We start from the raw sequence: 27,436 nt of genomic DNA, 5'->3' as shown, positions 1-27,436 counted from the left end.
TGGTTGCTCCAGACATTTTTTTAAAAAACTACCTTTCCACCACAGGGGCTGACATTTTTAATTGCTAATGAGATGCTGAAAGCAATGGAGGAGAAGCTGGAGATGAGGCTGGGCCTGTGTAAGGGCTCAGATTACACAGTTGAAAGTAAAAATTTGGGTTCACTTACCTGTGATTATGGACCAATTTCTACATGTTAAAAACAAAAGTAAATTTTTCAAATACATTTTAAACGTCTTCAAATTAGTTTATTAGGCAAAAAATATTTCCCCCTCTTTGTTTAAATCAATGTAATCTTTCCAGTGTAGACTCGGTCTTCTGAAAGCTTGTCACAGAAGGGCCCAAACCACTTTTTAATTTTCTCTATTTAATTAAAAACGATATCCAAGATGTCACTACTGGGGGAAACCGGAGGCAAGACACATGAGTCCTTGCACATTTTTCTTCATATTCCTGTGAATCAATAATTATTTCAAGAGTTTAAAAATAATAATAACATTGCCGAAGCCGGTTTGGCTCAGTGGATAGAGCGTCGGCCTGCGGACTGAAGGGTCCCAGGTTCGATTCCGGTCAAGGGCATGTACCTTGGTTGCGGGCACAATCCCAGTGGGAGGTGTGCAGGAGGCGGCTGGTCAATGTTTCTCTCTCATCGATGTTTCTGACTCTCTGTCCCTCTCCTTTCCTCTCTGTAAAAAATCAATAAAATATATTTAAAAAATAATAATAATAATAACATTAAAATAGCAAATGGCCTGTTAGGTGGAAGATGATGTGTTTAACCTGCTCTGGGCATCATCTGAGTGCTCAGATGGCATTTTGGAGACACTGAAGTTTGTTATCATTCCAGAGGGCAATATAGAAATACAGCCTCCAAAAATGACTCCAAATTACAGACATTTGCAGCCCCTCAAGACTTAAGAGTTTATAAATGTCTACTTTCCTCTCATTTGGAGCTTTTGGTGGGGAGATAAAAGCCTTTTGGAAACTTTTCTCCCCCAAAATGATTACTCTGAACAGCTTGGCCTTGTTCTACATTCTATGTGCACTTTGGTTCAATTTACATCTGGGAGTATATATTTTTTCCTTCCATAATAACTACATTTTATAGACAAGTTTGGAGTTGGGTTAGCAGTCGTTCATTTAGGCAGTCCCATTGTGTACCTGACAAGAAAAAAATCTCTAAATATTGAAAATTTGCTACAAATTGTCGAAAACAGTGTTATCTTTTTGTTCGGGGACCACTAGCAGGTCCCTAGAGATCCCTCAGAGTCCCTGAGGCAATGCCTCCACTTCAGCCCCTCAGTAAGAGTCTCGTGTGCCATTTACATGCTAGGCACTGTCAAGAGCAGCAATTACCTTGAGAGGCCATGTTCAAGTTCTGGCCCCTGCCTTTCAGGACAATTGGATGTTCTTCTACCGGTCTCTCGGCAGCAGACTCGGGTTAGCAGGAACCTCTGTGGAAACAAGAGTTTCAATTTATTACATTAATATGGGATTGGCCACTCACTCCCTCACCAGGGAAGAGAATACTAAATCCCTAACGAAAACCACCCACTAAGTAGTCAAGTGCAAGGAAGCGGTTAAGAGTTGAGGACCTGAGAGTCTAGGTTTGAATTTCAGCTCTCTCACTATGTGACCTTGGGCAAATTAATTAACTTCTCTGGGCCTCACTTCTATCATCTGTAATATCTGGAAAATAACAGCAACGTACATCACGGGTTATCAAGACGATTAAATGAGATAATGCATGTAAAGGGTTTAGAAGAATGTTCTCTAAGTGCTTAGAAAGTGTTCTCTATTACTATTAAATTGAATTGTCATCAGAAGGCTGCTTGGTGAGCCCAGAATCAGAGCAAAGGGCAACGGAGGTGATGGTTCCCCTTTAGTTCAGGAGACGTCAGTGACATATCCCCTGTCCCACTCCAGCCTGAAACAATAGGCACTCTAGTCATTAGGCTACTCCTGCCTTTTACATCCTCTGTTTCCCTGCCCTGGGCCAAACTGGAGAAGCTGACACATCTTGCTTCTCTCAACCCCTTTTTCTATGTGAACCGCCTCTTGTCTACTGCCCCATTTTTCCCTCTGTTTAAAGAGCAGTATGATTGTTCTTTCCACAGTCCTAGCAGATATCCTCTCCGACTCCCTCTCTGCCTGCCGGGTGTTGACTCAATTAGAACCACTCTCCAAGCTCTGCCTGGGCCGCCCAAGGTCAGAGCCCATGTGCAGAAATCACATTACCTTCCCTATGAATCACAACCCATCATTTCTTATTGGTGTCAGCAAGATTTAAATCTTTCAATAAGAGCTACACATGCATTTTACAATTGCATAGTTCCTGCTCTATTTTTTTTTAAGCATAATTAAGTTTAGGTTCCCCGGTTTTATTTGCTTCTCACAATAGGTTCTATATATGTTTGTGTATTTTTTAACATGACAAGTAAACATGCTGAGGTAGTCTGGGTCAACTCCTTTGATCTCAGCTTTCTTTCTTCACTGAAAGTCGACTTCCATTCTGAGCATCATGTTTTCAGATGACTAGCTTTGGAAAGCTCCTGGCCCTGGAACATAACTGTTGATTTGCCATTTTCCCTCTGAATGCCAAAAGTACCTTATGTTCACTATATCTAAGGCTAACTCATAATCTTACCCCCCCCCCCCCAAAAAAAAACTAGGTCTTCTTCCAAGGTGCCCCATCTGAATGATGGCACCTCCATCAAAAGTAGCAATTGAGTAGTCTTGAAGAAGGGGAGAGTGAGACAAGCCTGGAACCTAGAGGTCATTCTTGATGCCTCGCCAGCCATATGATATCCATCTTCAAGATATAGTTTCTGAAAATCCTCTGAATCCATCCACTTCTCCCCATCTCAAAGGCCTCAACCCTAGTCAAAGCCATTTTTGTTTCTGAGTTAAACTATAACAATGGCCTCCTGACCGGTCACCCTGTGTTCTTTTGTGATGCTCCATTCTCTTATTGACCATTATTGTTCTCCAGATTGTCCAGCTGTGGTTTCTAATCTTGGTGCACATCAAATCACCCTGCATCCTTATTAAAATGCACATCTAGGAGAGGATCCAAGATGGCGGCATAGGTAAACACCTAAACTGCTGCCTCGCACAACAATTTCAAAACTACAACTAAAAGACAAAACATCTATCACCCAGAACCACAGGAAAGCTGGCTGAGTGAAGTTCTACAACTAGAAGGAAAGAGAAAAGAGCACTGAGACGTGCACAAGCGCTGAAAAGCCGAGGTATGGAGGCGCGCGTATTGGGCTGGCAGCGGGCGACTGGGAGCGCTACTTTTTTCAACCCGAAGGGAGACAAGCTCCCGATTACTCCGAACTCCAGTTTCTGGGGAGACACAGGGGACCCAAACTCCTACGGGGAGAAGCTGGACTGTCTGCCATCGGGCCGGAAAGTGAGGGTGGCTTGCTTGCAGGGCTGCATGCAGGAATAATTGTTTACTGCGCTGGGGCGCGGGACACGGGGACACGGTCGGAGATGCAGAGCTGGCTTACAGGCAGCCATCGCTGTTTGCCACACCCTAGCCTAGTGATGCCCTGAGACCCCGCCCCGCACAACCTACAAACCCACCCAAGCTCCAAGCAGCGGCTTTAGCATATGAATGGCCTGCCCTATTGCAGCTTAACATAGCAAACTTGCAGCTCAGGCCAGACAGCTCCAAAACCTCCAAACCCCAAGCAAAGAGGAGAAAAACTGTAGTTCTCGCTGTAGCGCCTGCTGAGTGGCCTCAGACAGTAGCTGACCTGCACCCATTGGAGATCCAGAAGCCAGTGTACCTAGTGGTCAGTGTGAGACACCAGATTTCAACTCCTCACATCCATAAGTGATACATTCAAGAGGCAGACTCAGTGAGCACCAAAGCCCCACTGAAACAAGTCCTGCACCATAAGCATGTCTCCAGCGCAGCAGTTCTTCCATTAGAGACACAGCGGGTCCTCACAGCCAATTGGCCTGGAGGTCAATTCCTCCCAGTGTACCAACAGCAATCAAGGCTTAACTACACCAAGACTTTGCACTCAGCCCATAAAGGGGTGTACCAAGAGCGTCCACCTCAGGTGATTGGGGAGGCTGAGCTACTGGCCCCTATAGGTCACCTACCACACAAAGCCACTCCATCAACACAGGGAAGCAGCAAAATGCAGAGACAAAGAAACATGTCAAGAATGAAAGAAATGGAGGAAAGCAAACTACTGGACAACATAGAGTTCAGAACCACATTTATAAGGTTACTCAAGAATCTTCTAAAAACCGCCGAGAAACTTGATGAGACCTCCGAGGAGTTTAGTGAGACCTTCAAGGACCTTAATGAGAATGCCAAAAAACTGGAAAAGGACCAGTCATAAATTAAGCATACACTGTCTGAAATAAAGAATATACAGAAATTCAACTGTAGATCAAAGGACCCAAGAATCAAACCAAAGATCTGAAATATGAGGAAACAAAAAACACCCAGCCAGAAAAACAAAAAGAAAAAGAATCCAAAAATATGAAGATAGTGTAAGGAGCCTCTGGGACAACTTTAAGCATACCAACATCCGAATTTTTGGGGTGCCAGAAGAAGAGAGAGAGCAAAATATTGAAAACCTCTTAGAAGAAGTAATGACAGAAAACTTTCCCTACATGGTGAAAGAAATAGACTTACAAGTCCAGGAAGCACACAGAACCCCATACAAGAGGAATCCAAAGAGGACCACACCAAGACACATCATAATTAAAATGCCAAGGGCAAAAGACAAAGAGAGAATCTTGAAAGCAGCAATAGAAAAATGGTTAGTTACCTACAAGGGAGTACCCATACAACTGTCAGCTGATTTCTCAACAGAAACTATGCAGGCCAGAAGGGAGTGGCAAGAAATATTCAAAGTGATGAACAGCAAGAACCTATAACCAAGATTACTCTACCCAGCAAAGCTATCATTCAGAGTTGAAGGTCAGATAAAGAGCTTCACAGACAAGAAAAAGCTAAAGGAGTTCATCACCACTAAACCAGGATTACATGAAATGATGAAGGGTATTCTTTAAGAAGAGGAAGAAGAAGAAAAAGGTAAAGATAAAAATTATGAACAACAAAATGACACCAAATACATACCTACCAACAAGTGAATCTAAAAATCAAGTGAATAAAAAATCTGGAGAACAGAATGGGCTGGTGAACATGATAGAATCAGGGACATAGAAAGGGAGTGGACTGACAATTCTCAGGGGGAAGGGGGTGTGAGGGGTGCGGGAAGAGATTGGACAAAAATCTTACACCTATGGATGAAGACAGTGGTGGGGGGTAAGGGCATGGGGTGGGGTGGGGAATCAGGTGGAGGGGAGCTATGGGGGAAAAAAAGAGGAACACCTGTAATAATCTGAACAATAAAGATTTATTTTAAAAAAAATGCACATCTACCTGTGGGGATTCTAATTCATTTGGTTTGGAGTAGGATTCCAAAATCTGTGTATTTAATACACGCCCCAGAATTATTCTGATGTAGCTGGTCTGTGAATTAGCCTTTAGGGAATCATTGGCTACAAATCACCAGGAACATACCGGGCCCATTTTAGAGATGGCCAGATATGTTTCCTAAATGAATCAGGAATGAGCACCATCCGCAAATATTTACTGAGCTCCCACTGTGTGTAGACTGTTTAGGCAGGAGGGATACAGTAGTCAATAAAATGGACAAAAGTCCCTCTTTTCGTGGAGCTTATATTCTGGTAGTAGGAGACAAATAAAACAAGAAGATAAAGTAAAATATTAGAAATGTTAGATGACCAAAAGTGCTATGGAGAAAAATAAAGCAAGTTAAAGGATGGGAAATAGAGCTGTGGAGGGCGGGGCAGGTTGCCATTCAGACAGGATGGTCAGGGAAAGCCTCACTGAGAAAGTGGCTATTGAGTCAAGACTTGAGAAAGGGGAGAGAGAGCCATTCAGATAACAGTAGAAAGGGCTTTCCTAGATGAACTCTAGAAGGAAGAAACACACTTTGAGAAATATATTCTCTGCAGATCTCATGGTCATTCTCCTAGTCCTCAACTCCAAACTGAACAAGATATTCCCAGTAAAAGATGGTATTTCTCTCCTCTGTGTCATTGCTCAAGTATTCTATCTTCCTGAAAACCAGCTCTAGACTAGACCCCTCAGTGTTGAAACTTTACTAACTCAGCTCTTCGATGCTCCACCATATCTGGACATCTTCTGCCACAACACCTGAGATGTTGTTTACAAGCTTGTCTCCTCTATTCCCAAAACCAGACTTCAGGCTGTCTTTATCTATTATGGTATCCTTAGTGCACAGCAAAGTATTGGGCCAGAGTAGATTCTTGATACCTGTTTCGTGCAGGAAAGAAAGAAGGAGGAAGGAAGACCTAACTTTGTGTTAAATGCCAAGATAGGTATTCCACTGTGGTAGATCGGCAAACCAGGACCCCTTCCAACCAGTCCCTGTGGCGAGTCACACCCTCATTCTTCTTTTGTCTCTCTGGAACTGCCTTCAGGTGCAGGTGAGTGATCATAAGATATGGTAATAATAATAACACCTGTCACCTGTCAGATGTACACTGTGTGCCAGGCATGACACTAAATCCTTTACATGCAATACTACATTATCTCATTTAATCCTCACAACAGCTCTGTGGTATAGAATGGTTCCATACCTGGTCAGAGCATATGCTGGGGTTTCGAGCCCGATTCCCAGTAGGGGGCATGCAGGAGGCAGCTGTTCAATGATGTTCCTCTCTCATCAATGTTTCTATCTCTCTATCCCTCTTCCTTTCAATCTCTCTCTCTAAAAATCAATAAAAGCCTATTTTTTAAAAAAATAAGGTGTCCGGTGTCTTGGCCAAGGTTTCCCAGCTTATAAGGATTCAAATCCAGTGACTGTGACACCAGAGCCCAGATGTTGAACTTCTGTTTCTGAGTCAACTGAGCAGTAATTTCAAGGGGACCCAACTTCTGGGTGGGGAAAGTGGGGAGAGCAAGTGAAAAAGAGAAGAGGACAGATGGTCTGGGCCAGAAGCAAGACCTGCTTATGAAGAGAGAGGGCAGGTCAGAGGTCCAGGACTTCGGAACACCTCCTCCCCCCGCAATTCCCTCAGGAGCTGAGGGACTCCTTGGCAAAGCTCTCCCCAAAGCAGAGGAAATGAGGCAGAGGATCCTCTGGAGAAATGTGAGGAGGGTAGCCACACTTGAAACTGTACTGAGCAGGGATCCAGAAATCAAGAGGTGCTGAGGGAGATGTGTCTCCTGAGTTGGGCACAAATGGACGGAGGGCTGCTTGGCCCTCTGGGGCTGACCACTAGCCAGAGCCACCTCATTGCAGTCCCAGAATCACCATTCATACTAGGCTGAAAGAGGCACTTTTTCCACTGGGTGAGCAGAACTGAAGGAAGTGTATTTGGTCCCTGTGTTCACAGGCTCTTACCCACAGTTTCCTTCTGCACAGCAGCTAACTGTCCTCCACCCCCCTCCTATCCTACATGCTCCCCACCCCCAAGAGAGCCTTCCTTCCATGGGATTTTTCCACCACCTGAATAACAAAATTTTACTACAGGGCCTGGGTCAAGGGATAAAAGATGCAGGAAAGTGAAATGGAGAGAGGTGAGGGGTCCAGATTGAGCTCAGGCAGAGCCTCTAATTCTGGAAGCTCTGAAGAAACTTGACACCAAGGCCAGGTCCTGAGCCAGGGCAGGGGAGGGAGTAAACCATCTTCCCGGAGCAGGAAGTGAGGGAGAGAGTGAGAGTGAGCTGGGGAAGTGCTCTGTTTTCTTTGGCCTCTGCCAGCCCAGGGAGGGAGAGGCAGAGGGGCCAGAGGGAGGAGGATGGGGCTGGTGGAAAGATCCGGTCTTTGTGTCCTACCCCCCGCCCCCCCCCCCCCCCCCCCGCCAGGAGGTGGAGGCTGGAAGAAGGTTGGGGAGGGGGGAGGAGGTAGAGGCCAGGCCAGTTTCTCCCTGCCTGTTCCCTGTGAGATGTGCAAGGGAGCTGGGGCCACAGGTGAGAATGTGGGGTGTGGTGAGGAGTGGGAGAGGGCTGGAGGTGGGAGGACAGAGCATAACAGTGTTGGAGGGATGGGACTAGCCCAAAAGCAAAACCCAACCACTCTGGGAGGTGCCACATTCTCTTTAGCCTTAGTCTCCAAGCCACCCCAAAAGGCCTTAACCTCCTACACTGCTCTCTTCAGCAAACAGGTGGAGGTCATCCTGGGAACAGCTCCAGGCCTAGGCAGGCCAGGCACCCCATCAGGAAGCTGGTCTTGCAGAGCCCCAGTATCTCTCGAGTTTATGCTGGGATGTAGTTAGATGTAGTCATTCTACTCCTAAGAGAAAGACTTCCTTAAAAACAACTCCATCCCTAATCCTAATTCTCGCAACTGTCATCCTAATCCCAAAATCCATCCCTCACAAGAACCCCAAGCCAGTCACAACCCAAACATGATTTAAAGTTGTTGAATTTAACCCCATACCTTTATCCTCATCCAAAACGTTACCATAGCCCAGCTCCAGACTCACCCTGAGCTACGTACATCATAAGCCTGACTGCACTAGGTTGTCTGTTGTGGGGTGGGAATTAACAAACAGGAAGAGTGCGTGTGCATTGAGCAGTTAGGATGTGTTAGGCACTATAATGGACTTTTCCCATTTGTTGCTGTATTAATATCAACCCTATGAATTAGGCATTACTATTACTACCATCTTATAGAGGAGAAAACCGAGGCTCAGGAAGATTAGGCGAGTTACTCTGAGAAAGTGCCCCCAGCCCTGGATGTGATGGGTAGAATTACTGCTCCCACCAGCAATATCTCCCAGGGTGAGTGGAGCCTCAGCTGGGATCCCTTCTGTCTACATGGAGAATGTATGGCTGCTCTAAAGGCCAAATCAAATTCCATCATTTGAGATCCAGATGGGGACTCTGCTCAGATATGAGTGAGAGTTGGCTCTGAAGTCTCAGAGCCTAGAAACCTACTGCAGAGTGACGCAAGAATCATAGCATAGGTGGAAAGGATCTGATTTAGGAAAACAACCCCAAACCTCGTTACTTTCCAGCTCTGCAGAATCACTGAAGACCCTACCACAACCACCCCACTACTTCGGGGGTGCTCTTCTTGATCAGCCAACTCTCATTTGAGTTCAGCTAATATTCTGACTCATCCTGGGGAATACCCCCCAGAGCCTTCCAGAACTCAATGAGGGGAGTCCTCAATCAGGACAGGGATGATGACCTTCTAAGCTTAGTGATTTATCTCTCTCTCTCTCTCTCTCTCTCTCTCTCACACACACACACACACACACACACACACACACACACACACTCTCTCTCTCTTACAGATGGGCTTGTTCATACACTCACCCACTGTCCCATTTAGGACCTTTCCAGTTTCTTTTCTATGCCCCAAACCTTGTATTTTGTTTTAGTCCTATGAGGGAAGCAAATAAAAGATATACTTCATTCTAAAGGACCTCACTCAGGGGGACACTGGCCTACAAAGTTCACAGAACATCAGCAGGTCTGGCCAGACCAAAGGGGGAGGTACTGGCTCTCTGGAGTCCTCTATTTGTTCCTTGGTTAGGTGCTATGTCAGGGTCTTTTTGTTGTTATGTGTTTTTTAAATATATTTTTATTGATTTCAGAGAGAGGAAGGGAGGAGAGAGAGATAGAAACATCAATGATGAGAGAGAATCATTGATCAGTTGCCTCCTACACTAGGGATTGAGCCTGCAACCCGGGCACGTGCCTGACCGGATATTGAACCATGACCTCCTGGTTTACAGGTCAACACTCAACCACTGAGACACACCAGTTGGGCATGTCAGGATTTTTATGGCCAGGTGTCTGTCCAACTATTAAGGACCACATCAAGAAATGCTCAATGCACCTCACCTCTACCACCACCATTCTCAATCAGTCTTGAGAAGATGACCCAACCAGGGAACTCTGGCCACAAAGATGCCAGATCAGAAGGCCAGCTGAGAGACCCAGTCTCTGGCCAAGGTACTTTGGCTTAAAAGCCAGAAAAGTCCTCTCATGGATACTTTAAGCCTGTAAATAAGAAGCATCTTGGCCACACAACCCTTGCTTGCTACATGTTGACATTAGCTGGTGCCTTTCCAAACCAGACCAGGACCCCTGAAGTAGCTCATGGTGGCTCACTGAAGGTACCTGTGCTCAGTCCCATCTTCTCTCTCTTCTCCCATCCCCCACATTATCTCCCTCTCATGTATAACATGAGTGTTCTCTTTCTTCTGCCACCATCCCCCTTTGTCATTTGGGAGACATAATTTAGAGTGAGTAACAGTAATAAGTATAATTAGCTCCTGGAGGAGAAGGGACATGTGGCATAGGCAGAGTAGGACTGGGGAAGGAAAAGGGCTTGGGGAGGGAGGTGTGAGGCTCTGCCAGGATCACTCCCAGCTGTCTCTTCCTGGAACCGAAGAGCCAGGAATCTATATGTCTGCAGAGAGGTAGGAGCCCATGCCTGCAACTACAGCCTATCTCAGCAGAATCCTCTGGGCTGGGTGACATGGAGTCCTCCCCAACCCTCCCCTGCAAACTGACAGCTCCTGGGGCTGGGAACCCACCATCCAAAGACCCCCTCCTGATTCCACAGATGCAGATAAAAGTCAGAATAGAAATAATTGGCACTAAGAGGGGCAAGCGGAGATGTGACCATGAGAGCCCCAGATGTGGCTTGGCCATGGCCGCCAGGCTGCTGGGGCTGCACACAGGAATGCAGACCCAGATGGGGCTGAGGCTGGGGCTGGAGGACAAGGGGGGGTGGGGGAAGACAATGCACAGAACAGCTTTCTGGGCTCTAGGAGGAGTGCAGCTCTGAGGCAGAGAGAGGTCTAGCATCTGACTTCATGAAAAGGCTCAGTCTGGTCCTAAGGAGGATAGATTCCTGCAAATGAATATTTCACCCTCATCTGCTCCAGGCCTAATTCGCCTCATTCTGCACTTTCCTGCAACTCCTGCTGCCCTTCCCCAGCTCAGCCTCCAACTACCAAATCAGTTTCATTGGGACCCTTTTCTGCAGATGGCCCAGGGGTTCTCCTTGGGCACCTCCTGCCACAGGTGGGAGGGCAGCAATGCTGCCTCTCTCCTTTTGGGAAATGGAGGGAAATGTCAGTGTCAGCCCAGCAGGTCAGCCTCTGTCCTAAGCCCCACTAATACCCGGCATTCAGGATGCCATAAAGATGAAGGAGCCCACGGCCCTGCTCAGGGGGCCCTGCACATAAACACCCCCAATGATAAAGCTCCCTGCGCCATCCCTCAAGAGGCCCATTTACTTCGCACTTTGTTTTAAATTTTCATCTCGAGAGAAGTTTGCAAATCGCTAACAGCAGGAACTTTCCAGAAATTGCAGAATATAATCAGTGCATTCTCAGCCTTGCTATTCACTCTCAGACTCAGCACCCCCAGGCCACTGCCTACCAATGAGTGGAGGAGGCAGGAGGCTGAAGGCAGTCAGGAGTCTGGGTGGGACCAGGCCAGGGAGACCTTCCTTGCCCAGCCCCGCCTCCTGGTGAGCTTGGCCTGCACTCCAGCCAGCCCCCATCCCGGTCCTGTTTGTGAAAATAAGAAGACCGGCCCACACTCAGCTATTCTAGGAGGATTAGCTAGCTCAACACAGAACATCTCTCCTGGGCAGGATGTTTTCTTTAAATACACCCCGTACTCCACCCACTGCAGAATCGGTCATTGTCTTTGGTCATGGCCCAGGGGAGGAGAGGTGGAAGAAGACAACTGTCTCTGTCCTCTCTTAAGGAGCCAGAGCCACAGCCCTGGAATTGCCAGATCTTCCACCACCCCCATCCCTGAGCCCGTAATTCTCTTTAGCAGAGCTCAGCTCCAAGATCTGGGTGGAAGTCCTAGGACTGGGTTTCTCAGCATCACGCTGTTCCTTCGATGATATCTGGGGATGGCCTACTGCATTTACTGCAGGAAACAAGGCCTCTTTTACAAAATGCACCCCCTTCTTCCAATCTCTTCCAAAGAGCCAAACTATTGCTTCCTGAGTGCCTCGTACATGCCTCACATGCTTTATTTAGCACATCTAATTTCATCTTCACAACCCCACACATGTGGAAATGCCACCATCCTCTACTCATGAGGGACCAGCCTCAGACAAGATAAACAAATTCACCTGCGGTCCCACAGCTAATAGATGGCAGGACAGGGCCAGCAGGTGAACCCAGGTCTGAGTCCTCCACCTGTGCTTCCTCCCCCATGTCACACTCCACCTGAGAAGGCAGGAGGCTGGACCCTGAGTGAGCAGAAGAAAGTGACAGAGGAGATGCAAGCACTTCCCTTCGGGCTTCACAGTCACACTAGCTGTACTCACCTGGCCGCCTTCGTGACAGGCAAGCATCCTGGCTTCACGCCTGAACTCATCTTCCCGTAGCTCAGGCACAGGGTTCCCAGCAGCTAAACAAGACCAAGGGGTAGCCAGGATCATTGCTTCCCCGCCTCCACCAGAGGAGAGTGAATAGCTTTTTGAGTTCCACCTGGAATTATAGATAGATCAGGATTATCAACGTCAGAGGGCTTGTAATCAAGGCAGACTCCCAGGAAGAGGGGAAATCCTGGCCAGTTTTACAAAGTGAAATTCCTTGTGCAGAAAGGAGAGAAAAGAAAGCCCCAGTGCAGAGAAGGGACCGATCAACAGTTGGAGAAGTGAGCCCACCATTGTGGGGTGGGGTGGGGGCACCAGGAATGACACACTATGTGGGGTTCAGCGGCCATCTGCAGTTCTCCAATCCAGAGCCCGAAATCCCGGATCATAGTGGGGGCTGCTGCAGCCCTCCTCCTGCGGTCTACGCCACATTCCTCACATTCTTTACGCTCAATTAAGAAGAAATAATCAGGGGAGCAAGCAAGGCCGCAGCAGGGCGGCCATGCCCCACGCTGGCGGCATCACGTGTGCGTGTGCGGAAACAGCCAGATTAGACCTCGAACCCAGGGGCCTTGGGGGATGAGGAAAGCAAGCAGTGAGGTGAAGGAAATGGGGAGACGGGGTGGGATCTGGAAGGCATGGTTAGAGCAGGGGCAAGGTGCATAGCCAGAAGACCTCAGCCACCCATTACTTAATCAAACTATCGCTTTACCACGACCACAGCACTGTGTCACCATCACCATTACCATCCGCCAGCATCATCAAATGCCCTTTGAGACACTCCTGGATGGGATGCTTAGAGCATTCTCACCTTTATCATTTAGTGGCATGAGTTGATTAACTGATGTCATGAGAATAGTACCTGTCTGTGGTCTTCAAAATATACTATCCATGGTTGCAGGGGGGTGCTATTCTTGACCCCAGTGGAACATGCATGTCATTTCCTCTTCTTGGACACAACAGGCCTGGTTAGCCAAGCAAACTCCTACCCCCTCAAGCTTCTATCCAAGGGGCTGCCTCCACCCCCACCCCCAACCTCCACCTTCACAAAAGCCTTCCCTGACATCCCCAGCAGATTCAGTCTCCTCTTTGCTCCCCTGGTACATGTAACCAGGACAGTTCTTATGCTGTTTTGTAATTTTAGGTATGTCTGTCTATATGTCCACTAGAATGAAAAATAACTAAATGAATGATAGTTATTATTTATTGAGCATGTTCTTTGTGCCAAGCACTGTGTTAGCACTTGATAACCTCATTTAATCTTTTTAACATCCCTAGAGGTTGTTGTTATTATTATTATTATTATTATTATCTCCAATTTACCCATGAGAAAGTTGAGACTTGGAGAGGTTAAGTAACTTGTCCAAAATGACCCACTTAGTACATCAAGGAGGGGGAATTTGAACACAGGATCATAAAATGCCCAAACCTGTGCTATTACTCCAACACTGAGATGTTTGAGAACAGAGTCTATACTTAGCTTTGCTGACCACTATATGGCAAAGAATAGGTGCTCCATATAGGATGGATGGATGGATGGATGGATGGATGGATGTTGTGGGCTCTACAGAGTTTCACCAGAGAAGTAAACCAAAAGCTCTCTTTCCACCTTTTATATCAATGGATCCATTTTGTGAGATGATTTGTTAGAACAAAAACCTACTCTATGCTCTTTATTGGACCTACAGTTAAGGCACCCTCTGTGGCCACTTTGGAGCTTCAGCCTTTGACTGTATCTACACTCAGTCTATGATCACTTTGGGGTCTCAGTCTGTGGTCAGAGGTAGTGGCCAGTTTATAATGAGGATGGGAATCAATCTGGGCCTAGAGTAGAGGATAAGTCTGTGTCTGGTGTATGTCAAATGAAGAGACCACCTCTCTGCCAAGCTGACTTACAGCTCAACAGAGAATAGTTCTCAAGCCAGAGTGCCTTGTTCCTGAGCATTTAAAGGTGGAGAAGTGATATGTGTGAGTAACCGGGTATGTGGGACAGTACAGGCCAAATTGCCCTGGAAACAGGGGGAGGGGATGTACCCACTAAGCGAGCACCATGTCCTCTTTGTGAGTCCCACATAAGTGTGTGTGTGTGTGTGTGTGTGTGTGTGCTGTGTGTGGTGAGGCAACAGAGGCCGGGTAGGGTGTGGGAGAGACAAACACACACCTGTAATAACATTGGCTTCAGACGCTAGGAGAGAAGAAATTCCCCCAACTGTTTTATCAGAGCCGAAGTTACCAAATTACATTGTTGTTTTAAATTTGAGCTTCTCGGCCTGCAAACGGGGGGAATCTCAGGTTCATGAGCTTAATGCTTGGCTGGGCCTGGAGCTCTCCCCACCCAACCAGGCTCCCAGAGCTCCCAGGCCCCAGGAACAAAAGTCTTCTCTCTCAGGGCTTTGAAGTGGAAACACTAACTGCTTCCTTTAATTAGAAAGAAACCCCCTATTGTTCCTGCTTTATTACTGATGGATGAAGACATGGGAAGGGGGGATTTTGAAGAACAGGAGTTGGGGGAGGAGTGGAGGGGACACAAAATCAGTATGGAGAATAGAGCATCTCCACACAGTCTCCACCCACCAAACCAGGCTTCTTTGTCCACCTTAATCGGCCAAGATGTTACAGGAAAGATAGAAGAAAGGGTCCCAACCCTCAAGGAGTTTATCATCTAAGTAAGGAAGGCAGGGCAGGAGGACAAGAAATGAAAGATAATTGGTACTAAATCAATACTACCAATAAAAGCAAGGAGAATTTAGAGTGGGGAGATAGTCCCATAGACAACCTTTTAAGAACATTCTGGGGGTGTATCTAGGAACTTGAGTTGAATGCTGCAGATTGAAGAGAACTGACAGGAAGAAGAGAGTATTCCCACTCCAAGCAGGTGAGTGGCCTTTGCAAAGGCACAGAAATCGGAATAGACACAGCATTTTTGGAGGACAGTAGAAAGTGGGTCTGGTTGTAGAGGAGGGGGAGTGAGGCTGGGGGTGGGGGGGACTACAAGGAACCAAGCTGCCTAGAGCAGATGTAAGAGGAGTGAAGACTTTGAAAGCACACAGGGGGAAGTGGACTTGATGAGACCATGAGGAAACCATTGGGCACCAGGAATGACACACTATGTGGGTTTCAGCGGCCATCTGCAGTTCCCTATGATCACTCTGGGGTCTCAGTCTGTGGTCAGAGTAGTGGCCAGTTTATAATGAGGATGGGAATCAATCTGGGCCTAGAGTAGAGGATCAGTCTGTGGCTGGTGTATGTCAAATGGAGAGACCACCTCTCTGCCAAGCTGACTACAGGGGAGTGGCCGTTGGAGAGAGTACTCTGGCAGCCCTGTTCCGGAAGGCATGGAAGGGAGGAAGAACAAAGGCAGGGAGACCAGTTGGGGAGCTTCTGAGGAAACCCAGGTAATGATGGCTTAGACTAAGGTGATGGCAGTGGGACAGGGAAAGAAAAGGTGAGGGATAGATTTCAAAGAAAGGACTAAGATGTGTTGACAGAATAGATATAAGGGGATAAAAGAGTGGGAACAAAGATGCTTCCAAGATCTCCATTCTGGAAGAGTAGGAGGGTGATGTGGGGGGAAGGGGGGGAGGGGGTGAGAAAGTAGAAGCCCTCTAGAGGAAGTGAGGAGTTAATAAACAAAGACCCCCTCCCTGCCCCAAAAAGTTTCATTTCCCCTTCCAGAGCCCAAAGATGCCTTGAACCCAGTACTCAGAGGATAGCAACTCCAGAGCAAGAAAGCCCTGTTCCCTCAGATGGGGAACACCAACATGAAAACAACAACTTTCATACTATCTTTTTTCATGCACTTCAAAGTGATTCACACCTGTGCCTCATTTGAGCCTCAAAACAACCACAGCAGGTATCATTATTCCCATTTTGCAGATGAAAAAACTGAGGCCTGGAAAGACTAATAACTTCCTCCAAGTCACACTAGTTAAGGGTAGAGCTGGGAGCAGAAACCTGACTTTCAGCTCAGGACCCTTCCCAATGTCTGTTGGCAGCCCAGGGGAGGGGAGGAAGAGACCTGGAGCTGCATATGCCCTGAGTCACTGGGGGCAAGGAATCTGGGCCTCAGAGAGAAAGGTCCACCCCGGACTTCAACCGCACCTCCAGCCTGCTCCTCACACTCACATAGGGCGTAAGTCGGGAGCCCATGGTTGGAAACGCCAAATCTAATCAGACCTCACAAGCCCACAGATGGTTTGAATCAATGTGCTACCTTGATAGGAATAATGAGGAGTCCTGAAGACAGTCTTATGCCAGCTCCATCCGTCCGGACAGAGAACCACATCTTCCACAAGAATTTCCCCATCCAGGGTCTCATCACCCGCTAAACTGGACAAAGCCTTCATGAGGAAGTCCCCTGGTCCCACATCACAGCTGCTCCCCAGCCCCCACCCGCAGAACCACCCACAATTTTCCCAAAAACTCTGGCCTCAGGTTCTAATTTGACAAACTCTGACTTCTTAGGCCTTTCTCGAGGCTGAAAATGGTTCCTAGGGAGAAATGGGTGACCCCGGGTCACAAGGCCGGGCCAGGGGTTGTGAGGCAATATGGTGGGGCGGATGGGCCTGGATCCAGGCAAACAGAACCAGACAAATGTCCTCTCCCCCACTTCCTGGCAGAAGGAGTATTCCCACTGTTCTTTGTTTCATTCATTCAACATGACAAATGTCATCATGACATTTCCTTTGATGGGACACCTGACCTAGGGCATCCTAATCTCATGAAGCCCGGAGTTAATCAATTTCTGAGGTCACAGAGTGCCATGAACAGAACCAGACCTATGGTTTAAAAAGGCCTCGCCTCTAACTGGGGGAGCCCCTTACAACCAGGTCTCAGAATGGCAGCAATGGCCTTTCCTCAGGAAAAGCCCAGGCTTGGCATCTCAATCCCCTCAAGGGTGGCCTTGTGAGCAGGGACCTGCTTTAATAAAAATTTGGCCTGCCCACCCCCTTGCCTAGCAAAGCTTAATTTGAAGCTTAAAAAACAATGAAGTTAATTTTTAAAAACCTTTCATTGAGTTCCATGAGACCCCTATTAATTTTATTGTTTCAATAAAGCATTTATTTAATTGTCTCCAGAAGGGTCCTGTTAAATGCACAGATGTTACCTGAGTCAGAAGGGAGGGAGCTGGGAGCCTTTTTTTTTTTTTTAACCCTCTCTCGTTAGCACATTAGCAGGATTCTGTTATTGGATTAACTGATTGTCACCTTTAAAGTCACAAAATAAAGCCCTGAAGGAATGAGACACAGGACAGGTAAGTTCTGGGGAGCAGTTCGGCTCACAGTTGCAGGAAGCAAGAAGCCAGATTCATGATACAGAGGCTGGGTTTGGTTAAGAGGAAGAAAAGAATTTCTTTTCTGCTGATGAGGAGACATTTGTTATTTAGCCTCTGGCACAAAGCTGATATTCCTGAAAAATCTCAGAGGACAAGCCCATTACTAGATGTATGGTGTCAAACCATAGGAGGGGAAAGGCTCAGCATGAGTTGGCAGAAAGTCTTGGGAATGTCACATTTAGTCCTTCCACAATTATTTACTGAGTACCTACTATATGCTGCCACTACTTGGAGCTTTAAGTATACAGCAGTGAACAAAACAAAGACCCTGCCCCTGTGGTGCTTGCATTCTAATGAGGGGAGACTAACCACAAACAAGTAAAAATATAAGTGTCATGTCAGACAATGATAAGTGCTCTGAGGACAAACAGAGTGATATGGAGAGAGCAGGTCTGTCTGATGAGATCACATCTGAGCTAAGACTTAAATACACAGACAACGAGCCAGCCAGACCTGCAAAGATCCTGGGTCCCCACTTTGGGAGGAGCATTATCAAATGACTAAATATTCAGAGGGGCATGACCTGGGCAGAGGCCCCAGGGACCCTCTTACATCAAGAATACTTCAAGAACCACCTAAGGACAGAGGCTCCTTCATCCATCTTTGTGTCCCTGGTTATGTGCTTGATGTCAAGCACAGAGTAGGTGCCTAATAAAAGTAGGATTAAAAGGGGGGGAAGGAATGAGAGGAAGGGAAAGATTGAACATTTAGAAGGAACTTCATTTAGTCAGATTATTGTTTAATTCAACAACCAATTAAAACAGAAAAAAGAGAGGTGAGGGGGAAAAGCTCAGTCCGTATACCAGGTCATTCACTACCAAAAGAAGGGGGTGCCCAGTGGAAGGAAGGTATGAGGGATATACATCTGAACGCATCTAGGAGATCAAACTGTAATGCCGGTGCATACATTTATTCTTTCTAACATTCTTATGAAATAGAAAATAACAATATTAGTCGGTATTAACAAATTGCTTTAGGCCTTGGCACTGTGCTAGGTGGTGGGGATATATTGGGAGCAAAAATCAAACCAGGCCTTGCTGTTATGGAGTATATAGTCAAGAGTAGACAGACTTCAATCAGATGACACAAGGAGAGAACTTACAGCCACAATGAGTATTGCAATGGATAGGTACATATTGCTGCAAGAACCCATACTGGGAGTGATCAGGAAAGACTACCTTGAGGTTTCTTAGGAACTGAACTCTAAGGATGAGTGGAATAACTAGGCAAAGAGGGGAGACAAGAGTGTTTTAAGCAGAGGGAAAAGTAAGTAGGGGAAGAGAGCAAGGTACAAATGAGGAACAGTGGTTAAGCAAAGAAAAGGAGGCAAAGCACAGTGAAGGGGTAAGAAAGAAAGGTAGATAAGGTTATAGTATGTGGGGCCTCAGAGAACAGAAACCAATGAGGATTTTATCTTCAAATACTTGAAGAGCTGTCTTGAAGAAAACGGTGTAGATTTGCTACAATCAACTAATGTCTTGGCAACCTGTGAGAAAGTGAGTTTGCCGATCACAAGGGTGGGGGATGGGATGAGTGGGTTATTTGAATGGCAGAGAAGAGTTCTACTTTGGTCGGGAGAATGGACAGGATCAATGACTAACTCTTTCATCATCAAGGATTTCTTTTATTCATTCTGCTGCCCCACAAACCCTAGACTCTTTAAAATAAAGAGTTTGCCTACCAGGGTACATTTACATAACATATTTCCCCACCACCACCACCACCACCATTTTCTTTTTAAAAAATCACTGATGTCATTTATGAACAGAAGAAACTCAGTGCATGATATGATTTTGGCCCCAGCAAAGAAAGTCAATGTTTTTCTTGATTGGGCAAACTTATTGTGAAATATGTATCCTTTCCTACAGGCTTTCTGAAAGTTGACATAGCTCCCCCTTTCTAACACATATTTGGGCTCCAGGCTGGGAACTACTATTCTATGGTAAGACCCAATATCTCTTCCAATCAGGGGACTCTCTAAACCATGAAGTACAGCCTGTTTTCAGGCATTTGGGGAAGGAACAGTGGATGTGAACTAAAGCAGTCAGGGAAAGCTTTCTGGAGGAAAAAAAAAAAGTCTGGATTAGGTCCTTGAAGGATGGGCAAGCTTTGGATAGGTGAGGAAAGGAAGGAGTAGCAGAGCATGCTCTAAGATTGGTGAAGCAGCCAGCCAGGCTGCAACACAGTCAGGAAGTACTTGTGGGTACAAGAATAGAGCGGGTAGGTTGTGACCGACGTGAAATGCCAAGCTAAATTATTCCCCAAATGACGAGGAATCATCAAAGGTTTTAGAACAGGAAAACGATGTGTTGGAAGCAGTGTTCTTGGCAGATGAATCTGGTGCCCATACATGCTTTGAGGTGGGAAACGAACACGAAGGGGACCCAATCAACAGACCAGATGTGAGAGCAAGCGCCTGGACTGGGGAGGATGGCAGTGAGAACATAAAGGAGCAAATCCAAGAGACAGTTTTTTAAAAGCACAGGACTTGAATTTGAGTTTGGAAGCATCAAAGAGACTCCGAGGTACCTTGGAGCCTGCTGGTGCAGAAATGAGACTGTCACCAAGGGAAGCTCGTGGGGGGAAGGACATGATGAATTCATGGGGCATCTTAGAGAGCCTTCACACAGTAAATCCTTTGCAGTGGTTACCTCTGCAGGTGGGGTTGGAGGGGCAGGCAAGGTGGCTTTCACATCTTATGATACATAATCTCTTTTAATGGAGGGATTTTGTGTAATTTTTACTTCCTTTTTTGTACTTTTTGGAATTTTTCAAATAATTATTTTCATTCCATGCAGACTCCCAGAGTCTCATTAACCCTTTGTAAACCATCCCTCCTGATTTGTTCCCTCCCCCCACAGTGAAAGGAAAAGAAGGAATGATTTGCAGGGTCTGCTGGGGTCTGCAAAACACTTCATACGGGTTTGGTCTCAGCTCCTGTGTCTGTGGTTTTCCCATGGTGGTGGTGGCGGGCTCCCCACTGCCCCTCCTTCCCTCCTTCTCTTCCCACTGCCCCCTCCCCCAGCAGGGCCTATCCTCCAAGACTCAAACATCATCAGACCCACATCTTTGAAGCCAGATTGCAGTGCTGGGCTTGGAAAGACTGACCTTGGGGTTTTTATAGCTGAGCTCAGCCCAGCCCATAAACTCCGGGCGGCAGGACAGACCATGGAAGAACACGAGCTCTGATGTCAGAGGCATCTGCGTCCAAATCCAGCTCTGCCACAAGTTACCGAACCGCCCCATGTCAATTTTCTCATCTTGAAAATTGGAGATAATAACAGTATTTATCTGCTAGAAGTATTAAGTGGATTAAATGATGATGAAAGGCATTTAATAAGCATGCTCTATCATTAGTGTTATTAAGAACAATAAAATAATAAATCTTTATGACCAAACTTTGTTGCTTAGAGGCAAAAATAACCTTTAATACACTTCTATCCTGGTTCTCACTGGTGGCATTTCTATCTTTCCCTTTGACTGGAATTGTTATTTTTCCTAGACCAACAAAGAGCTAAGAGAAGAGCTGAATCAGGGCCTGAGTTGCTGCTTTCTGATTCATGGTGGTCTACTCTGCCACTTACAATTTCTGTGACATTTGACAGATTTCTTAATCTCATGAGCCTCAATTCCCTCATCTCTAAAACGGGTGTAATAATACTGACCTCACACTCTGTATCAAAAGGTTAGACCGTTCCTGGCACACAGCAGGCTTTCAGTACATGATAGTCCTCCATTGGGGTTCCAGGGAGGGGCCAGCTCTTTCCTGCCTGCATCCTAACCCCCAGACCCTGCATAATCTCCTTTGTGTTCATCCCTGATGGTTTTGGGTAAGCTCCTGAGGGCAGAAGCAAGCCAGGCCTCCTTAACTGTAAGGAGCAGTCTTCCTCCTGGACCTGGCTCCAGGCCAGCCTCCTGGGGCAGCTGGGGAAGGAGGAGAAAATTGTCAACCATCTAAAGGTCCAGAACCAGATGCACAAACTCAATAGCCTCTCTTTCATCCTCGTCTCTCTGCTTTCCAAACCACAGCCCTGAGGCTGCTCACACAGAACGGGCATTTTCTATTTGACCATGGCCTAGAAGAAAAGTTGCCCCATTGACTCAGGGTGCATTTGGCTTGGTCAGATGTGATGTGTCAGACCCAATCACCTGGCCCCGATGCTCCAGGTCCCTTCCCTCTCCCATGCAAAGGCCTCTGGACAAAGGCAAAAGTCTCCCCTCCACTACCACCCTGCCACCAGAGTCCATCCATCACCCCTTGATCCAACCGCCAACTACCTGACTCTCCATCTGCCGGGGGAACAGAGGCCCAGGAATGCAGCCCTCACTCTTCTCCCTCCCCGGAAGGGTCTTTAGGACAGAGTCTCTATTCTGGGCTAGGTCCAATGCCAGGTGATGGTTCTAAATAGGTACCTCTCAGCCTTCTCTGTCCTTAGCCCCACCCCACCCCACCCCCAGCTCTCCAATCCAAGGAAACAGTGATGGAGACAGGAAACACAGCTCAGACAGTCAGGAAAAGGAGAGACAAGAGCAGCTGTCATAGAGCATCTCTCTGGGCTGGTGGATGAGGCTGAGCAGGAGGGAGGATGAGAGAGCCAGGCAGGAGCGGGGCGGGGGCCGGGGGGGGAATTGAGAGGGACACACTGGATCACAGACCTGGAGGCCCAGACAGATGGAGAGACCAGCCTGGGCAGTGAGAGCTCTGGGAGCCCACAGAGCCTTTTGGTTACTAGGGTCCCAGAGGGCCTCACCCTCTGCCAGGGTCATGGAACCACAATGGCTCATGTTCCCTCCTATCTTGAGACCCTCGAAGAGGAACTAAGCTCTTTTCCAGAGACGGGTAGAAAGAGCTCTCCTGAGCCAGGGCTTTCTGTTCTGTGTCTGACTACCCTTCTCGAGATTCAGGGGGTTTTGTCTGTCTCCCTGTTTCCGCATCTTTGTCTATCTTGTCTCCTCTCTCTCTCTCTCTCTCTCTCTCTCTCTCTCTCTCTCTGACCCCATCTCTGTCTCAGATAATTTCTTGGGGACTCTGCCTCAGGGCTCCCACTCCCCAGTGTGTAGGAAACCTGACCTTCATCATCTGTTTTTTATATTTTGGAAACGTCCACTTAACTTCCTACCTGAGGGAAGTGGGGATTGAGGAGTGGGCTGCCTGGCTCCACCCCTTCCCCTGCCCCCTCCTTTCTGAATCCGTTCCCTCCCCCAGCTCTTTGCCCCCGGAGCTCTCAGCTGAGGCCTTCCCTGCTCTGGGTCACTGTGGCATCAGGAATCAGGTCCTGATTCATGATCTTCCTTTCCTCCACAGCTCACCGCAGGGTGGGGAAGGCAGTGAGGCCTCTTCTGATCCAGTGCTGATTTGTTGATTTGAGAAAACGTGAAAAATTCCAGGCACAGAGAGAGCCCAGTGGAAACCAAGATGGAAAGTAAAGTCATTTCTGCCTCCAGGCAGCATTACAGCCAACTTGGTTGCCTAACATGCCGCCACAGGTGTTTATTTAATGTTATTGTTAATACGAGCAATAGATTACACATACTGAGGGTGTGTCCTGTGCCAGGCACTTCATATAACTTTGCATATCACCCACTCGACAACTTTATATGGCAGGTACTATTATTATCTCCCATTTTCTTAATGAGAAAACGAACACTACTTGCCCAATGTAACTCAGCTAGGAAGACCTGAACCCAGGTTTCTCTGACTCCACGTTTACTCTGCATCAAGTTTTGCAAGACCTGAGAAGTTTTGTACATTTCTTTTTTAAAGGAAATAAATCCACAGAACTCAGAGTAAACCTCCAAGATCCCAGGGAGCCAGGCACCCCAGTTGGAGAGGCATTGTTTGGAACGCACTGCTTCCTGGGAGACCTTGAAGAACCAACCAGCAAAGAGTGTGTGGAAAGGCTAGAAGAGGGCATTTCAGGAAGGAAGAAGTGGGAGGGCAACGTAAAAAAAATGCAAACCATGGCTGTGAGTCAGGAGACAGTGCAAGTACCAGTCTTCGAGTGTCTGGCTCCGTGCAGGGAAATGAGAGGGTGGAGGGCAGGGGCCCACTCACAGAGGCCTGAGGCTCTGCTCCAGGTTACTGAGCTGGAGAGTAATACAGTCTGCCCTCCACATCTGCAGGTTCAGCACCCGCAGATTCAACCAATCATGGATAGAAAATAGTTGGCCTGAAAACATTACATTGTTGCTGACGTGTACTATGTAGTTAGGCCTGTGATGGTTGTGTCTGTATTGAACATACAGGCTTTTTTTTTTCATTCTTCCCTAAACAATACAGTAAATCAACTACTTACCTAATGTTTACATTATATTAGATATTATAAGTGCACTAGAGATTATTTAAAGTATATGGGAGAATGTGCATAGATTACATGCAAATACTGCGCCATTTTACATAAGGGACTTGGGCATCCTCAGACTTTGGTATTCACGGATTCCTAGAACCAATCCCCCCAGGAATACCAAGGGATGACTGTTCTCCAAAAGAAGTGTTTGAGACCTAGGCTGGAGGGAAAAGGTAGACAATTAAGAGGGCTGCTGAGCCCGGCCGGTGTGGATCAGTGTTTGAGTGTCAATCCATGAACCAAGAGGTCCCCAGTTCCATTCCCTGGTCAGGGCACATGCCCAGGTTTCAAGCTCAATCCCCAGTAGGGGGCATGCAGGAAGTATGGGATCGACATCTCTCTCATCAGGAGTTTCTTTCTCTCCCTCTACCTTCCTCTCTCTCTAAAATGAATGAATGAATGAATGAATGAATGAATGAATGAATGGAGGGCTGCTGAAAGGTTGGTATTACAATCCAGGCAGGTAGGATGATCTGACAAAACATGTAGAAATAGTTTATCTAAAAGACATTTCCAAAGAAATTCAGCATTTTGGAGCCATCTGCTCTTTCCCAAGGATTGCTATCTAAGTTAGCCTTTGGGTGGGGTGGGGTGTGGTAAGCAAAGGGAGAGCAGGGCAATACCGTGTGTCTGCAGCTCTGAGCCTTCGCACTTGCAGACAGACCCTCTGGTGGGAGGGCTGCTGGGCCCTGAGTGAGAGCACTCAGCACTCTGAGCTGGACACTGGCCTGAGGACTTTGGTCTGGGAGGCCCAGGATACTGACCTGCCAGTTCTCTGGGGTGGAGCGGGTGGACAGATTGCAGACCTGGAGCCTGAAGCAGCGGTTTTTGTGTCTTTTTCAATTCTTTCAAAGGATGATTCCTCTCCCTGGGTGGCAAAAAAAAAAAAAAAAAGCAAATGAGCAAAATTTGGTTAAGAACTCAAGAACTGCCAATTCAGAAACTCTAATCTGTTCAGAAAGTTAAGTCCTTTTTTTCAGAGGCCAAAAACCTATTTCCATCGAAGATTGTATATGTCTGTGTGTCTGAGAGCTGGTGAGGGAGACAGAGTGAGTGTGAGAAGGAAAGAGTTGAAATGCCTTTGTTCCTGTGTGTGAGGCTGCTGCTCCGGGGCTTATGTGTGCCGCATATCATTGTACGTACATTTGTGCCTGTTTCTCAGGCCCCTGTGTGCATTGAACTTTCAAACCATAACAGAAACACTGAAGCTTGGCAAAGAATAATTATCTAATTTTGGAACATGTTATTATAATACCTACATGATGTGTAACGAACTTAACAATGTTCGCGTTATATTCACCAACTCTGAGTTATAGACCCACAATGCCAAGTCCTACCTAATTCACAGGCTTCTTTCTCCAAGACCCAGGAGCAGAGCAGACCCTAAAGAAAGCCCTGGAAGGAATATTGTCCCCCACAATGGCCCCCTCTTGGATCCAAAGGGGGGCAGAGCCTATCTTGGGATAGCAACTCTGTTCCTCCCAGAATCCCCCTTCCTCCCCAGTAGGGTACCCTCTGGAACTGGTAAGGGAACAGCCATAATGGGGTCACAGAGGCTGATAGGCTTTCCCTGACTCAGCTGTGGGCCAGGAGGCCTCTTGATCAGCCAGGCTCTCTCCTCTTCCCCAGGGGGCTGGATTGAATTGAAGCTGAGTGTGAGGGGAATGTTTGCTGTTTGCTGCTGCTCCCTGCTGACTTTAGCCAGTAGCTCTGTTTACAAACCCAGGTTGGTTTTCCCAGCACAGTTAATTAGACCAAAGACATCTGGTGTGAGGGCTGGGGAGGGCATCTGCTCAGAGCCTTCCCCCCACACCCAGCAGCCATGGGCCAGTGCAGGGCAGAACAGCTAAACTGAACCAGACAGAACTACAGCAAACCCAAGGTTCTCAGGAGAATCGTGGCTTCTCTCATTCTGTCTCCCCCATGCTTGCTAAGTTAGACTGGACCCCAGCCCTCTGCGTCTTTGGGACCCCATGAATCAGGGTTGGGTGCCCCAACCTCGGTGGGATCACAGGCTGGAGATCAAGGACTCAGTTCTCTCCTCTGCCCTTCCATGTCCAAGAATCTCTGTCCTCTCTCTCATCACAGTAACTCTGTTCTGTAGGAACACCAGATTTCTTTGGCCCCCTGTAGGAAAATATCCCCTCCCTGGACACCTCCTTAGAGAAGAGGTTCTGGGCCCTCCTCCCCCTCCCTGACACCTCTTCAGGCAATCTCTGACACTGCGGGGGAGGAATGTGATTGATCAGTCCAGGACCAGAGGGAGGCAGGAAGGTGCCCAGGAAGGTGAGAGGAGCTAGGTGGACAGTTCCAGGGTGATGGGGAAGTGGAGGGCTGGGAGGGGGAGGGGCAGCGGCTTATCTCTCCCAGGAGGAGGGAATTCACTCCAAACAGCTAATGCACTGGCGTGTGAAAGCCCCTCAATTAGCACTAATGATGCAATCAGGGAGGGAGGAGGAGGGACCAGAAGTTCTGGTGGAGAGTCAGCACCAACTTACACACAAAGTACACACTCCCTTCCTCCGACACAGTGGCCCCTTCAGACACACCAATGCACACACTCCACAGACGGTGGGGACCACGCACGTCCGTGGGTAAAAACACACTCTTTGCAGAAACTACTAGCATGCACTTGGTTCGTGATCCGCTGCTGACCGCGTCTGAACGCAGGGGTCCCGGAGGAGGAGAAAGGGTTAGGGACAAGGAAAAATCAGAAATCGGAAAGACTTGTAAGAGGAGGTTGAACAGTGCATCTCCGAAAACATGATTATTCCTCTGATCTCAGAGTTCCCGTCCCACGCGCGCTCGCAGGTGCAAGCCCCTCTGCGTCCTCCCCGCCCCCCCCCCACCTCGAATCTGGGACTTGGGCCAGGAGCCGTCACCCCCAGCCTCACCGGCGGGAGGCGGGACCCACGGGAATTTCCTGCGCCCCGTCCGACCTCTGGCCCTGGGTCCCGGGAAGGGCGCTCTGGGGTCACACAGATCTCCAGACCGACCCCAGCTGCTCGTCCTCTCCCAAGTCCGTTACCCGCGGCCTCGCCCCTTTTCTACTCTCCCACCCCGCCCCGCCGGCTCCGTTATCCGCCTCCCGGTCCCGTTATGCGGCAGCCACGGCCCCGTTATCCGCCCTGGCGCTGGGCCTGGAGCCCTCGCGCGTCGCGGGGCCGCCGCCGGCCCCTCCCCCGCTCCCCCGCCGGAGTCCGGGGGCTGCGCGTTGGGCAGGGCCGAGCCGCCTCCGCGCCGCTTCCCAGGCCCGGACGGCCGCGGGAGGAGGTCCTACTGTCAGTCAGCGGGAAGGCCGGGCCGGGAGGCCGGAGGAGGCGGCGCCGAGGACGGCTCGGGCCGGGAGCGGGAGGCG

General features: G+C 48.0%; 1 long non-coding RNA gene across 2 annotated transcripts; it reads right to left on the bottom strand.

Annotated features, from left to right (window-relative positions):
• Nucleotides 1-228: 228 nt before the first annotated feature.
• On the bottom strand, nt 229-27,326 carry LOC308256130. Of its 2 annotated transcripts, XR_013961413.1 has the most exons (6): nt 26,973-27,326; nt 24,843-24,946; nt 12,346-12,508; nt 1,355-1,452; nt 583-684; nt 230-451 (listed from the first exon to the last, which is right to left on the bottom strand). It is a non-coding gene; the product is annotated as an uncharacterized lncRNA (long non-coding RNA). The 2 variants fall into 2 exon arrangements; XR_013961412.1 differs by having other exon boundaries at nt 229-684.
• Between the last annotated feature and the right edge of the window lie 110 nt (nt 27,327-27,436).

The sequence above is a fragment of the Plecotus auritus genome (genome assembly GCF_963455305.1).
Source record: "Plecotus auritus genome assembly, chromosome: 8".
Classification (NCBI taxonomy): domain Eukaryota; kingdom Metazoa; phylum Chordata; class Mammalia; order Chiroptera; family Vespertilionidae; genus Plecotus; species Plecotus auritus.
Note: the sequence above shows the minus strand (reverse complement) of the source record. Positions and strands in the feature narration are given on the sequence as shown.